Below are 11,300 nucleotides of genomic sequence, written 5' to 3' on the forward strand. Positions count from 1 at the left end.
GCAAAAGACAACTCCCAGACAGTGGGCACACTCTAGGCAATCCAAGCCGCCAGACCTACCCACAGGTCTTCCAAAAAAGGGGGAATTATAACCTCCACGAGGTCCCCCAAGACAGAGCAGTGACACCCAGAACCCGAGGTGGAGCAATCCATGAACCTCTGCTTGTAACCGTAGGGAGCTAGCTAGCTACTATGCCCACCTAGATCCTGGAGATGACAATGACTCTCAGAACCCATTCCCATCCAGGCCAGCCCCAGCAATGGCAGGTCTGAGAGAGGGGAACAAAACCAGCTCAAAAATGAGCAGAAGAATGGCCACAGCCAATCCAACAGAGTACGGGTGCAACCCGACTCCTTAGAACAGACAACAGGACCATAGACCCAAAGGATCTAGCAAAAATGTCCAACTTAGTCTTTACAAAGAGCCAGCAAGACTTAAAATGGCACGTAACAACCCAGAGAGAATATCCCTCTCAGCTAGGGAAGCTCACAGGTCCCATCTCTTGAACCAGGATAAGCCTTTAGAAAAGGACTGCATCTCCATAAAAAGGAGACTAAGCTCTCACCCAAGAAGGGGAAAAGGCTAAAAGGCAGCACCTTCCACAAGCCACGAAGTCACAGGTTAAAGGAGATATCAATCCCCAACTCAGAAGCCCTGTTGAAAGGGATTCCCTAAAAACTAGCGTGCTAACACACAACCAATGTGCAATAGTAGCAGCAGTGATGCTACAAGTCGATTAACCTGCAGAGCAGTGAATTCAATGGATACTACAGCAAGCTGTCCAAGGGAAACCGCCTAAAGGTGCAACACAAGCCCAACAAGCCACGACACTCTGAAAACCTGGCCAACCAAGACCAGGTCAAGTAATCCGATTAAAAGGACATAGCCCTAGTTTCCAGGAACTGGGGAACCCCGAATCAACCCTGGAGCCTAGAGGTCTGGTAACAACCCCCAACAGGATCCACAAGGGAAAAAAAAGTATGTAACTCAGCAACCGGAAGCCCCAGGGAGAACAGATCCGAACCCTAAATTGTTTAGACAAACAATACCTGCAAACTTAACACCCCATCTGAATAACAACCAAGACCACAGGGGATACTAATGCAATATCCAGATCAACCCAGATAACGGGAAAAACTCGAAAGTCCAGACCTAAGGAAGAGACCACCCCTTGCCGAAGTTCCACTCTCCAAAGGAGCCAAGGTGGAAAAATTCGTACAACGACGCTAGAGCATCTAGACTCACCAACAGCCTCAGGACAATAAGGCAAGGGGATACCTCTAGGTCATAAACACTTGAGCAAAGGCTGGTCTCCACATCACCTCTGTACAAGCGGATGATCACAAGGAGAAAGGGGCGCAAACCAAACCCAGTTCCGGGAGGAACCCCAAGCAAACTCAAGGAGACCACGCCCAGTGTCCCTAACAGGGAAAAAATGTCTCCCAGGCCCCTAAAAGGAGACCTAACATGGAGATCCCAAAGGAAGACCAAAAAGTCTCAGAAAAACAGCTAGACAGTACACAGTCGATGTGCAATAGCTGTAGCTGGTTACAATCTGCAACCCCACCGCTGTTAGGCAGCTGAACCACCCTTCAAACTACTAGCTGCTGAGGACCAAGTCCAAAGGACAATCCCCGAGCCTCAAAAGAAAAGGCCAAACCGCTCACTCGGCGGTAAGGAGGCGCTAAGCCCTCCAACTCTCCACCACGTGGGGGAAGAACCCTAGGGTCTGACAATACCAGACGCCAGAGAGAATGACGCAGCAGAAACTCCACTGACCCAGTCAATTAAAGGCTATAAGGACTGAGACAATCCTTCCTGCCTTGTAGACCCACAGGTCCTCTAGAATGCTTAGTTGAATGTAAAACAAATGATAACATGAGCACTAACTGTCAAGCTGCATAAATCCTCCCTCAGAGGGAAAGAAGGGAAAACAGACAAACATAGGACTAATATATCCCCAAAAACACTTCCGCAGAAGTAACAGAGAGTATCGATCCCAGTTTAAGATTCCCTAAGGAAAATAATAAACAAATTAAGACATTCTAATTGGATAAAAAGAAAATATAAGGCAACCCATAGGTTAACGCCCAATAAGAAAACAGGCCTACCACAGGACCAGCCAAACGGAGCCCTAATCTTCCAAAAAACTGGGAAGGATCTCAAAAAGATCAGGAGATTACGTCATCCCCACATGGCTAATGAGGTGCATCATTCGAAGCAGACTGAAAATTCCCGTATCCGAGAAGGATAGGATCATTTAATAACTGTAAAACATGTCTGAGTAGGACGCAAAGGCGCGCCACTCTGTAACGAAAGGCACAACACTCAGGAACAGTTACACCCGCAGGGAATTGTACAGGCCCTCCCCAAGGCGGTAGACCCGGGACAATAGGGCAAGAGCACAATTGCTCATAATCGCCAAGAATATGTGGAAGCGAAAACGTACTGCAACCTCTTGGGGGAACAAGCCGCCCTACGTGGAGGAATAATCATAATCAAGGTTACCTGCATGTGTAGAAGTATGGAGTGGTAGGGAACTCGCCTCTTGGAGGACAGGACCCCCAGAGGCAGATGGCTCAGCTGACCCTTGATTTCCAGAGCCCGGGGAACCAGGCGCTCTAATACGGCACACCGAACATAACTGATTGACATGTGTCAACGAGGCCAATCCGGATTCTTCCCCGGATGAAGAATCTGAATCTGAAATTAGAACTGTCTCAGTATCAGAATCCTCCGTAACAATGTCTGAAATTAGAAAAGTCTCAGCAACAGAATCATCCATAACTGGATAGAGAATATGCCAATATGGACTATTTTAAGACAAAACAAAACAGCACTTGACACCCACAATGGCTGGGGCACTCACCACCGCCTATGAACCAGACCCCTGCAAACTAGAATTTCTCCATCGCCACACGGTCATGAATGTGGAAATGGAGGACGGAACATAATCATGCCCGGCCAGAACGTAAACCGTATAGTCCAAAAAAGCGTGCCCAACCATAAGGTTGCGTCACTTCCAAAGGCCTTTATGTTCCAGCCATGAGCCTGTTTAACACTACACATAAGCAGATTGAATCACATAATAAACATGATTAAAGGAGACTCACTGAGACCCTTATGTTAAGTTAGTCCCGCAAGGTGGTAGCCTCTTAGGAAAACATTAGTACAGTACATTCACGAAGAAAGAAAATGAAACAATCTTACCGGAATCTACGCCATGGAACAGGAACACGGCCCTTCAAGTGTGACGGATAGTAGCATCGCGTTCGCCATGGACTTGAGAGAAGAAGCAGGCAGCGGAGCAAAGTTTGACAACGCTTATTGCTTGAGGAGCTGTTAAAATGAGTCTGGATGGTTTCGCATCTCCAGACTCTAATTTTCACCCAAGCCCTCACTGAGAGAAATACAGGATTACTTAAAACTCCTGTCCCATGTCAAAGAGTACTACCCTCTATAAGAGACAAAATAAATTCTGACACTTCTCTGCCAACCTCCTGGGACAAAAGGCAAAGAATTAATGGGGGATGAGGGGAGTGAGAGGAGTATTTAAGCCTTTGGCTGGGGTGTCTTTGCCTCCTCCTGGTGGCCAGGTTCTTATTTCCCAAAAGTAATGAATGCAGCTGTGGACTCTTTCCATTTAAGAAGAAGAATTTAACATTTGTATGTAAATTACACAGGAATAAATTGTATTAAATATCCACAGCATAAATCGTTGTATACTAGATGCGCAAAAAAAGAAATTCCTACTTAAAAGTACAAAATGTAATTGTTGTTTTCTTCTATAAGATACGACGAGTCCACGGATTCATCCTTTACTTGTAAGATATTATCCTCCTTCTAACAGGAAGTGGCAAAGAGCACCACAGCAGAGCTGTCTATATAGCTCCTCCCTTAACTCCACCCCCAGTCATTCTCTTTGCCTACTCAAAGTACTAGGAAGGGTAAAGTGAAAGAGGTGATAAAATGTTGGTTTTTATTTTTTTCAAGCAAGAGTTTTTTATTTTAAATGGTACCGGTGTGTACTATTTTCTCTCAGGCAGCAGATGGATGAAGACTGATGATATTAGCATTTGTCACTGATGATATTAGCATTTGTCACTAAGATCCAAAGCAGTTCCCACAGAATGACTGAGGAGTACTTAAGAAACTTCAGTGTGAGGAACGTTTTTCATGCTATAAGCAGTGAGGTATGTTCAGTCATTTTTTTCTGGAGAGACTGTGGTATTTCAGAATTGGCTGACAGTATCCCCATGAGGGTAAGGGTAAGCAGTAATCCTAAGAGAAGAGGGGTATTACTAAGCTTGCATAAGGGGCTAAGAAAAAATGGTTGACACTGAGTTTGAATGTTTGTGGGCAAACGTTTATTAACTGGGAGTGCTGATAACGTTTTTTGGCAAGAAAATATTTATTCATCAGGAACGTTTTTGATGATTTAATGAGAGGGTACACTTGGCTTCTTTTTTGGGTTTAAGAACCCACATGGCTAGTTTGAGACCGCTCTGGTGTGGTTCATTTGGGCTGAGAGACATCGAGTGAGATGGGCGGGGCCTATTTTTGCGCCGCAGTTGCATTTGCAAGGCAAGCAGCAAGCTCCAACTCCGGTGGGCCCTTGTGGAAGTATTGGGCCAAATCGAAGCTTTAACCCTGTTTTCCAGATCCCTAAGCAGGTAGGCGCCACAGCAGGGCTATGGCGAGGTGCAGGGGGTATTTTTTCCGGATTTAAAAGCTTATTAACTATCCGGTTGTTACAGTAAGGGTTAAGTGTTCCTTTCCTTGTGGGGCAAACTTAGCTGCATAATTTGAATACTTTGAAGCAGTTTTGCAAAATGTGTATGCTTTTTTTCTCTTAAAGGCGTAGTACCGTTTTTTAAGAAGATTGTTATTTTTTCACTAAATAAAGTGTTTTCAAGCCTGTTTGTGGTCATTACTAGCCTGTTAACATGTCTGACATTGAGGAAAGCCAATATTCAATGTGTTTGGAAGCCATTGTGGAACCCCCACTTAAAATGTGTCCCTCATGCACTGAAAGGGCAATAAATTGCAAAGAACATATTTTCGCTAATAAAAGTATGTCGCAGGATGATTCTCAGTCAGAAAGGGAATCAGGTTATGCCATCTAATTCTCCCCAAGTGTCACAACCATTAACGCTCGCACAAGCGACGCCAAGTACTTCTAGTGCGTCTAATTCTTTCACCCTGCAAGATATGGCCACAGTTATGAATACTACCCTCACAGAGGTTTTATCTAAGCTGCCTGGGTTGCAGGGGAAGTGCAGTAGGTCCGGTGTGAGATTAAATGCTGAGCCCTCTGACGCTTTATTAGCCATCTCCGATGTACCCTCACAATGTTGTGAGTTGGGGGTGAGGGAATTGATGTCTGAGGGAGAGATTTCTGATTCAGGAAAGATGTTCCCTCAGACAGACTCAGATATGACGGCTTTTAAATTTAAGCTAGAACACCTCCGCTTGTTACTCAGGGAGGTTTTAGTGACTCTGGATGATTGTGAACCTATTGTAATTCCACCAGAGAAATTGTGTAAAATGGATAGATATCTAGAGGTTCCTACTTACACTAATGTTTTTCCAGTCCCTAAGAGGATTTCGGACATTGTCACAAAGGAGTGGGATAGACCAGGTATTCCCTTTTCTCCCCCTCCTACTTTTAAGAAAATGTTTCCCATATCAGACACCATTCGTGGCAGACGGTCCCTAAGGTTGAGGGAGCTATTTCTACCCTAGCTAAGCGTACAACTATACCTATTGAGGACAGTTGTGCTTTCAAAGATCCTATGGATAAAAAATTAGAGGGTCTTCTAAAGAAAATATTTATTCATCAGGGTTTTCTTCTGCAACTTATAGCGTGCATTGTTCCTGTAACTACTGCAGCTGCGTTTTGGTTCGAGGCTCTAGAGGAGGCTCTTCAGGTTGAGACCCCATTAGATGATATTCTGGATAGAATTAGGGCTCTCAAGCTAGCTAATTCTTTCATTACAGATGCCGCTTTTCAACTGGCTAAATTAGCGGCAAAGAATTCAGGTTTTGCCATTTTAGCGCGTAGAGCGTTATGGCTTAAGTCCTGGTCTGCTGACGTGTCATTGAAATCTAAGCTTTTAGCTATCCCTTTCAAGGGTAAGACCCTATTTGGACCTGAACTGAAAGAGATCATTTCAGACATCATTGGAGGAAAAGGCCATGCCCTTCCTCAGGATAAGACAAATAAGATGAGGACCAAACAAAATAATTTTCGTTCCTTTCGAAACTTCAAAGGTGGTCTCTCTATCTCCTCCCCTGCTGCAAAGCAGGAGGGGAATTTTGCTCAATCCAAGTAAGTCTGGAGACTTAACCAGACTTGGAACAAAGGTAAACAGGCCAAGAAGCCCGCTGCTGCCTCCAAGACAGCATGAAGGGGCAGCCCCCGATCCGGGACCGGATCTAGTAGGGGGCAGACTTTCTCTCTTTGCTCAGTCTTGGGAAAGAGACGTTCAGGACTCCTGAGCTTTAGAAATCGTGACCCAGGGGTATCTTCTAGACTTCAAAGATTCTCCTCCAAGGGGGAGATTACATCTTTCTTGATTGTCTGTAAACCAGACAAAAAGAGAGGCATTCTTACGCTGTGTAGAAGACCTTTATACCATGGGAGTAATCTGCCCAGTTCCAAAAACAGAACAGGGGCAGGGGTTTTACTCCAATCTGTGGTTCCCAAAAAAGAGGGAACCTTCAGACCAATTTTAGATCTCAAGATCCTAAACAAATTCCCATCCCATCCTTCAAGATAGAGACCATTCAGACTATTTTACCAATGATCCAGGAGGGTCAATATATGACCACTGTGGATTTAAAGGATGCGTATCTGCACATCCCTATCCACAAAGATCATCACCAGTTCCTCAGGTTCGCCTTTCTGGACAAGCATTACCAGTTTGTGGCTCTTCCCTTCGGGTTGGCCACAGCTCCCAGAATTTTCACAAAGGTGCTAGGGTCCCTTCTGGCGGTTCTAAGGCCGCGGGGCATAGCAGTGGCGCCTTATCTGGACGATATCTTAATTCAGGCATCAACTTACCAACTAGCCAAATCTCACACGGACATCGTGTTGGCTTTTCTAAAATCTCACGGGTGGAAAGTGAACGTAAAAAAAAAGTTCACTTATCACCCTCACAAGAGTTCTATTCCTGGGAACTCTGATAGATTCGGTAGACATGAAAATTTTTCTGACGGAGGTCAGGAAATCAAAGATTTTAACTACCTGCCGAGCTCTTCATTCCATTCCTCAGCCGTCCGTGGCTCAGTGTATGTGGTAATCGGACTAATGGTAGCGGCAATGGACATAGTTCCGTTTGCTCGCTTGCATCTCAGACCACTGCAACTATGCATGCTCAATCAGTGGAATGGGGATTATGCAAATTTATCTCCTCAGATAACTCTGGATCAAGAGACCAGAGACTCTCTTCTTTGGTGGTTGTCACAGGATCATCTGTCCCAGGGAATGTGTTTCCGCAGGCCAGCATGGGTCATAGTGACGAAGGACGCCAGCCTATTGGGCTGGGGTGCAGTCTGGAGTTCCCTGAAAGCTCAGGGTGTGTGGACTCAGGAGGAGGCTCTCCTCCCGATAAATATTCTAGAACTGAGAGCGATATTCAATGCTCTTCAGGCGTGGCCTCAGCTGGCTTTGGCCAGATTCATAAGATTCCAGTCGGACAATATCACGACTGTAGCATATATCAATCATCAGGGGGGAACAAAGAGTTCTCTAGCGATGATAGAGGTTTCCAAAATAATTCGATGGGCAGAGACTCACTCTTGCCATCTATCAGCAATCTATATCCCAGGAGTGGAGAACTGGGAAGTGGATTTTCTAAGTCGTCAGACTTTTCATCCGGGGGAGTGGGAACTCCATCCGGAGGTGTTTGCACAATTGATTCATCAATGGGGCACACCAGAATTAGATCTGATGGCATCTCGTCAGAATGCCAAACTTCCTTTTTACAGGTCCAGATCAAGGAATCCTCAAGCAGTACTGATAGATGCTCTAGCAGTACCTTGGTCGTTCAACCTGGCTTATGTGTTTCCACCTTTTCCTCTCCTTCCTCATCTGATTGCCAGAATCAAACAGGAGAGAGCTTCAGTGATTTTGATAGCACCTGTGTGGCCACGCAGGACTTGGTATGCAGACCTGGTGGACATGTCATCTCTACCACCATGGACTATGTTACTGAGACAGGACCTTCTCATTCAAGGTCCGTTCCAGCATCCAAATCTAGTTTCTCTGCGGCTGACTGCCTGGGGATTGAACACTTGATTTTATCCAAGCGGGGATTCTCTGAGTCGGTCATAGATACCTTGATTCAGGCTCGAAAGCCTGTCACTAGGAACATTTATCATAAGATATTGCGTATATATCTTTAATGGTGCGAATCCAAAGGCTACTCATGGAGTAAGATCAGGATTCCTAGGATTTTGTCCTTTCTCCAAGAAGGATTGGAGAAGGGGCTATCAGCTAGTTCCCTAAAGCAGTGATTTGCAACCTTTTTTTTGCCGTGGCACACTTTTTTACATTAAAAAATCCTGTGGCACACCACCATCCCAAAATTTTACAAAATCACACATTGTAGCCTAATACAGGATATATGTATACAGTATATATATATATATATATATATATATATATACACTGTACTGTGCTGTCATGCCATGCCTCCTACAAACTATACATAACATATTGACATTCATTCACAAACACCCCCGCACTGTTGTCAGTCTGCCGTGGCACACCTGAGGATCTCTCACGGCACACTGGTTGAAAAACACTGCCCTAAAGGGACAGATATCTGCTTTATCAATTTTACTGCACAAGCGTCTGGCAGATGTTCCAGACGTTCAGTCGTTCTGTCAGGTTTTAGTTAGAATCAAGCCTGTGTTTAAACCTGTTGCTCCGCCATGGAGTTTGAATTTAGTTCTTAAAGTTCTTCAAGGGGTTCCGTTTGAACCTATGCATTCCATAGATATTAAGCTTCTATCTTGGAAAGTTCTGTTTTTAGTTGCTATCTCTTCGGCTCGAAGAGTTTCTGAATTATCTGCATTGCAATGCGACTCGCCTTATCTTGTTTTCCATGCTGATAAGGTGGTTTTGCGTACCAAACCTGGCTTCCTTCCTAAGGTTGTTACTAATAAGAATATTAATCAGGAAATTGTTGTTCCTTCTCTGTGTCCTAATCCTTCCTCTAAGAAGGAGCGTCTGTTGCACAACTTGGACGTGGTTCGTGCTTTGAAGTTTTACTTGCAAACGACCAAAGATTTCCGTCAAACATCTTCTCTGTTTGTTGTCTAGTCTGGAAAACCTAGAGGTTAAAAAGCTACTGCTACCTCTCTTTCTTTTTGGCTAAAAAGCATCATCCGTTTGGCATACGAGACTGCTGGACAGCAGCCTCCTGAAAGAATTACAGCTCATTCTACTAGAGCGGTGGCTTCCACATGGGCTTTTAAAAATGATGCTTCTGTTGAACAGATTTGTAAGGCTGCGACTTGGTCTTCGCTTCATACCTTTTCCAAATTTTACAAATTTGATACTTTTGCTTCTTCTGAGGCTATTTTTGGGAGAAAAGTTCTTCAAGCAGTGGTGCCTTCTGTTTAGCCATCTGTCTTGTCCCTCCTGTTCATCCGTGTCCTGTAGCTTAGGTATTGTATCCCACAAGTAAAGGATGAATCCGTGGACTCGTCGTATCTTATAGAAGAAAAGTAAATTTATGCTTACCTGATAAATTAATTTCTTCTATGATACGACGAGTCCATGGCCCGCCCTGTCAATTTAAGACAGATTATATTTTTTTATATGAAACTTCAGTCACCTCTGCACCTTTTAGTTTCTCCTTTTTCTTCCTGTACCTTCGGTCGAATGGGGGGTGGAGTTAAGGGAGGAGCTATATAGACAGCTCTGCTGTGGTGCTCTCTGCCACTTCCTGTTAGCAGGAGGATAATATCCCACAAGTAAAGGATGAATCCGTGGACTCGTCGTATCATAGAAGAAATTAATTTATTAGGTAAGCATAAATTTACTTTTTTTTGTAAAATGGGCTGAACATGGGCATTCCAGGAATGTATATGAAATTGTCTCTCTATACCCAGCTTAATTCTGTATAGATTTTCGCAGTTGAAGATTTCACAGTATTTTCTCCCCAATTAAAAGGTGACAAGCTTTTCTCAAAACGCTAAAAATACTTATAATCCTTATAGAAAAACACATGTATACAAAAATATAGACAATTGTAAAATGCTATACCCAGAAAGCAACATAATGGGATTTCTATTGGCTGCAGGATTTAATGTTTAAAGCGGGCTCACTGCTAACTTTGCTACATGGTACAAATTGTCCCTTTCCAGCGAGCTCCTTTACTTTCAATAGAAGGCATCTCACCTCTTGCAGGGTCTGCCCCTTCTTTTGTGATAATTCCACCAGGGCAGCCCCTGCGAGGGTCAGCGAGAAAAACCATGTCTGAAAAAGCAAGGTTTAGATCATCGGAAACGGAATGGGTCAGGACAGAACCTGGCAAACTTGTAGTGAGGAACAGTCTAGGGGCTGATTTATCAAGGGCCAAACGGCCCTTGATGCCGGAAACAGCAGTTATGAAGCAGCAGTCTTAAAGGGACAGTCTAGTCCAAAACAAACTTTCATTATTCAGATAGGGCATGCCATTTTAAACAATTTTCCAATGTACTTCCATCACCAATTTTGCTTTGTTCTCTTTGTATTCTTAGTTGTTAGCTAAACCTAAAGAATCATATGCTAATTTCTAAGCCCTTGAAGGCTGCCTCTCATTTCAGGGCATTTTGACAGTTTTTCACCACTAGAGGGTGTTAGTTCATGTGTTTCATTTAGATACCAAAGTGCTCACGCACATGGAGTTCCTGTGAGCCAGCACTGATTGGCTAAAATGCAATTTTTTTTAAAAGGACTGAAATAAGGGGCATTTTACAGAGGCTTAGATACCAGGTAATTACAGAGGTAAAAAGTGTATAAATATAACTGTGTTGTTTATGCATAACTAGGGAACGGGTAATACAGGTATTATCTATCTTTTAAAACAATAAATATTCTGGTGTAGACTGTCCCTTTAAGACCGCTGCTCCTTAACTGGTCCGCCGCCTCTGAGGCTGAGGACATCAATATGCACGATCCTATACGATCACGCTGATTGACACTCCATGCTAGTGGCCGATTGGTTGCAAATCTGTAGGGGGCGACATTGCACAAGCAGTTCACCAGAACTGCTTGTGCAATGTTAAATGCCGACATCGTATGT

The sequence above is a fragment of the Bombina bombina genome, chromosome 2, assembly GCF_027579735.1.
Source record: "Bombina bombina isolate aBomBom1 chromosome 2, aBomBom1.pri, whole genome shotgun sequence".
Lineage (NCBI taxonomy): Eukaryota > Metazoa > Chordata > Amphibia > Anura > Bombinatoridae > Bombina > Bombina bombina.